The sequence below is a fragment of the Gavialis gangeticus genome, unplaced genomic scaffold (genome assembly GCF_001723915.1).
Source record: "Gavialis gangeticus isolate Ggan-Ray unplaced genomic scaffold, GavGan_comp1, whole genome shotgun sequence".
Classification (NCBI taxonomy): Eukaryota; Metazoa; Chordata; order Crocodylia; family Gavialidae; genus Gavialis; species Gavialis gangeticus.
This window is the reverse complement of record NW_017728995.1, coordinates 9,553,785-9,559,475: the sequence shown is the minus strand read 5'-3', so window position 1 is coordinate 9,559,475 and position 5,691 is coordinate 9,553,785.

The window sequence follows — 5,691 nt, the reverse complement described above, 5'->3', positions numbered from 1 at the left end:
CTGTTTGTAGCCAGTCCGGGCTCTGGGCAGCTGCAGCAAGCAGTGGGTAGAGTGCAAACAGCTGCGCTGGGCTGCACAGCTCTGGCATCGGCTCTGTGCTGGTGGCAACTGCATGGGCCCCTCGGGGCAGACAGTGGGGCACCCCCCCTCCCAAGATGGCAGCCAGGGAGTGGGGCACCTATCAGGCGGAGGAGGGGGTTGCTATCCTAGCAGCCCTCAACAGTTCACCAAAACTTGGTAAGCAGCCCTCAAGCTGAAATAATTGTCCACCCCTGGGGTAGAAGGTCACAGTAGTGGCAGTATTATTGCTCAGTGTCTAGGGCATTCCATGCAAAACTCTGTAAATGTATAGGCTGTCTAAACAGATATCACATTTATTTTGATTCATAACTGTTGAGCCTGTTCTGTTAATAAACTTTTATAACTGATTAGTTGTAATTTCAGTATTTTAACATGTTTGTGATGATCTGCACCAGTCACACATGGATGAAAAACACATAGCTCAGTGATCAGTCACTTTCTTATCTTTGTTTCTCAAATCAAATTGGTTTTAGCTGTTGTTTCTATATATTTATTTACCGGTCATTTTTGTCCTATAAAATTATAGTCTCAGATGCTCTGAATTTACAGACTTGCCACTTTGCTCTTGTTTTATTTCCCATAGGTGTTAGGCAGTTGTGATTTCCCCTCACCACCACCATTTGAATTGCATGAAAAAGAAAATGTTTTTATTTCATAGTGCTGCTGAGCTTAGTTATACAGGCATACCTCGGAGATATTGTGGGTTCGGTTCCAGACCACCGCAATAAAGCGAATATTGCAATAAAGTGAGTCACACGAATTTTTTGGTTTCCCAGTGCATATAAAAATTATGTTTACACTATACTGTAATCTATTAAGTGTGCAATAGCATTATGTCTAAAAAAAAACAATGTACATACCTTAATTAAAAAATACTGTATTGCTAAAAAATGCTAACCATCATTTGAGCCTTCGGCAAGTCGTAATCTTTTTGCTGGTGGAGGGTCTTGCCTCAATTTGTAAAAAACGCAATATCTGCGAAGCGCAGTAAAGCGAAGCACAATAAAACGAGGTATGCCTGTATATGGAGATGGCTTATTTCAATTATATGTGCCTATTTACAAAATTCTAAATGTTTTTGTGACTGTTGGCCTCTTAAATTGGGCATTGCTTTAAAAAAAAAATTAACCCTGAGGAATGCCATGTGTATAAGTTAGATTTTATACTACTAGATTTTCAGTTACTTTATTAACTTAAGTATAAATCCTGACATTGATTTTAATATTTTGTTTAAAGCTTTCTAAATGTGTGTCTTATTTGCTGTTCCTGTGACTGGTACTTTTTATTGTAGGACTTAATGTACTAATGGATTGTGGCTCTTGTCCAGCTGTCCTGGGTGCTGCAGCTGTGTTACATAGGATCTTATGTTGTGGCCTTTGGTATGTTAGGAAGCTGTTACAGTTTTTTAATTTTGCTTGTGGTGACCTGTGTCCTTTACTCTGTTTTGTATCTTGTCCCCAGGCATAAAATAGCTTTTTGTTGTTCTTCCAGCTTTTAATAAAATTTCATTTTCATTCTCCTGCCCCAACTAAAACATCATATAATTCAAACATGGTTTTTTCAATAGAGTAAAATGAATGTTTGAAATTAATCAGGTATGATCTTGCTTGTTTTACTATGAGCCTTGTGTTAGGGATATAAATATTGTTTTTAAAATATTTGTTTAACCTCCTCTAATTATAGATTAAACGATTAACCTACAACACTGCAACTGCTGGGAGTCACTCCTAGAGCCCTTTGACTGAGGGAAGGGGTGGAGGAGGCAAGTCCAGCCAGACAATACAATCCAAGTGAAGCCTGTAAAGGAGCAGTTATGCATTTAATTGATGAGTAATTAGCAGGGATCCTGGTTTTCTTTGATTTTAAATAAAATCACAATTTCTCTGATAACCCAACCCCAAAATCCATGATTAAAATAAAAAGCCACTATGCCTGCCTGCTTGTAAGTTGAACACAATGTTTTATTGATATATTTACAATTTTAAAACAGTTTGAAAGCCTATCAGTGCCTCAATCACTATAATAAATTCTAAATACCTGTAAATCTTGGTATTTGGTTGTGAGATTTTATCATGGAAGATCAGAGCTCCCCCTGCCCCCTTCATTCACAGAATTCATGTCCAGGGCTCTCAGCCCTTTTACCCCAGCTGCCAGGGTTACAGGGCCAGGGACCTAAGTCTGAGCCCTTGGCCCTCTGCAGTAGCACCTGAGTCCTGGCTGCTGCCCATGGGAGGTGGTGGCTGCTGCTGCTGCAGAGTAGCAGATCCTGGCACCCAGCATGGCAGGGCAGAGTGGGGCTGGGCAGGGAAGTTTCTTGCTACTGTGAGCTCTGTGCTGCCCTAGTGAGGTGTCCCCTGCCTGCCCAGCAGCCACGAGGGGCACAACTCCATGCCACTGCTGCTGCAGTTCTTGCAATGGCAGCAAGGAGCTTCCCTGCCTGGTCCCACTCTGTCCTGCTGCGCTAGGTTCCGCCTTCTGGGCTGTGGAGGCCCCAAGGGAGGGCAGCAGGGCAGGGAGCCCAATCCTGCAGTGGGCAGCCCGCACATAGATCTGGGGGCACCCAGGAGTGTGTGCAACAGTGGGGAGCTGGGCCCCAGTCCCCTCCCCTGGACAAGCTGCCTGTGGCCCTGTCCTGCTCCCCACTGGAGCCTTATGGCTGCACATTCTGGCCCTGGGACCCAAGCGCTGCCGGAGTGGACAGCAGCCCCAGCCCTGCCTAACTCCCTCCCTCCCTCCCTGTGTCAGCCTCAAACCCCCGCCCCTGCCAGACTTACCTGAGGGAACTGCTCTCCAGGCTCCCTGGCAGCTATGTGTATATACGTGCACATGGTGCCTCTGGCCTGACTGCCCTTCTCCGGTTCCCCCCAGCCCCTTGCAGGCTGGAACTCTGCCATCCTGCAGATTGCTCGTTGCAAAACTGCAAAATCTGCATGTTTCTCCTTTAAAATGATCAATCTGTGCTTTTCTTGCGTAAAGGGGGAAATCCACTTTTTTTTTCTGTTTTTCCATGGGAAATGGAAAACCTGGATCCCAGGTCATTAGGCTGCTAGCTATTTTCCTCTTAAGCTATGGGTACTAGTCCCCCTTGTCCCTCCTACATCCCTCTCCCCACCACCTGGTTCTTTCTTCCCCGCCCTCCCTTCTGCCCGTCCTGGTCCTGGTGCCTTCTGAGTCCTGCTGGGGCACCCACCCCAAGCTGAAGGATAAGCTGTAAACTAACCTGTTATCACTGCGCATACCAGTTAAAGGATTAATCATTTAACCTTTCACATCCCTACCTTGTGTTTAAGCTGGAAGGATTTCCCTTTCTAGAGGACAAAGGGGGGGTGGCACTTATTTGCACGTTGGCAGTTAGAGGAACATTCCCTATTAAATTGTCTTTGAATGGGAAGGAGATTAGTAATACCTCTTTTCCCTCCTTCCCCCGCCCCTCCCCTTATCTCACGCTTCACTTTGTCGAAGGATGCTTGTTCTATAACAGTTGAAAGCACTTTCCATATTATATGTCTTGTTTAAGTCTTCCAGCAAAAATTAGGTTCTTGTAAAACAAATATTCCTCTTCAGGAATACGGATTAAAATTTAATTTTGTCAAATTCAAATTTCAAGTTCTAGTCTTTAAGTTTCTTCCTGGTTATATTGCTGGTTTGCAGAAGTCTTTCTTTTAGCAATTCCTTCCCTTTGAGCTTTATTTTAATACTGTTTCTTGAAATTGTCAGCTTACTCTACACAAGTCTACCACCATTTCTTCATTCAAACCTCTTATTAAAATCGTGTTTTTCTTTAATTTTCTCATTCTAATTTAATATTAAAACAAGATTCTTTTAACAAATTAAAATCTCATTACAGAAAAAATTGCTCTTGCTGTCTTGCAAATAGAATGTATAGTGGTTGCTTTCTGAACTTGAAATCAAGTCAGGCATCAGAGTTGAGTATTTTTAGCATCTGTAGCGGCTTCAAATTTGTCTCAGCTGCTATAACTTTATAGTCATATTATTCTATTTAAGTACATTTCTGCTGTATGAAAGATACACAAATTACTATCAAAATTACAAAGCTGGCTTCTTACATAATTCCTGTACCATAACTGCTACAACACTCCAATCGTAACACAACACTTAAGGTATATTTCAGATAAATGAAATATGCTTTTATTTTGTTGCTTGTCAGATTTCTTTTGTCTAAACTTTGTGCAGTAATTTAACCACAGTTGTTAATATATCTGCCATTCTAATAGCAATACTAGGTTACAGCAGAACTGACTGAGAAACCTGCCACAGTAGGTAGCTTTATATTGAATGATAGAACTTGTACAAGTGCTTCTGTGTACAAAAGCATGTATTTAGACCAGGGCATCTGAAGGATGCTTCAGCTGAGTGTGTTTCATTCAGGAGAGAACATTTCTAGCTGTATCTAATTAGTAGAATTAGATTATGAAGTGGGTTTGTTTGTAGAAAAACTTTTTTTCATAATGACTTTATCGGTGCTTAAGCATTAAGGTTATAGAGTGAAGCACTTAAATAAGAAATAGTGTTAAAGTTGCATGCACAAACTGCATGGATTCTGGCATCTGTTACATTGCCTTATTGGGACTCTTCATCTTGGAGAAGTGAAGGCGCAGGGGTGACTTGGTGGCACCCTGTAAGTGTATAAGGGGTGTGCATCAGGAACTGGGAGAACATCTATTCAGCTGTGCTCCCCAAGGGAAGACAAGGTCTACTGGTCACAAACTTCTAGAAGACTGTTTTAGACTGGACATAAGGAAAAACTTCTTTACAGTCCTAGTCTCTGGAGTCTGGAATAGACTTCCCCCAGAAACGGTGCAAACACCTACTCTAGATACCTTTAAGAAATTCTTGGATGCTTATCTTGCTGGGGTGATCTGACCCCAGCTGACTTCCTGTTGCTTGGGTGGGGGGGTGGACCCAGTGATCTCGCAAGGTCCCTTCCAGCCCTAATGTCTATGAAATCTATGAAATTGAATGCAGATTGGAGACTAGTGGGGAAAGCTGTATACTTATTCCTTTGAATTTGGATTGAATACTATTTTCACAATCTAGATGAGGAGTAGATTCTTTAAGATGATAGTTTGATATTCTGGAGCTTGATTTGATGTGTGCAAAGGATTATGTGACAGTTGTCTAAGATAGCAGGATCACACTGACCTAGAAGATCTCTTTTCATTTTGAGTTCTTCTGATGTGAAGTGGCAACTGAAGAAATCTTAAGTGTTTTGCACAGTTTGTGCAGTGAGTGGAGCGGAGATTCATAGAAAAGATTAAATATTACCTTACTGCCTCATTCATTGTTTCATAGTTTCTAGGGTTGGAAGGGACCTTAGCAGATCATCTAGTCTGACCCCCTGCCATGGCAGGAAAGAGTACTGGGGTCAAACGACCCCGGCAAGGTGTTCATCTAACTTCATCTTAAAAACCCCCAGGGTAGGAGCCTGCACCACCTCCCTTGGAAGTTGGTTCCAGACCCTAGCCGCCCTGACCATGAAATAGCGCCTCCTGATGTCTAACCTAAACCTACCCTCTGCCAGCTTGTGACCATTATTCCTGGTCACTCCTGGCGGTGCTCAGGGGAACAGTGACTCCCCCAGTGCCTGCT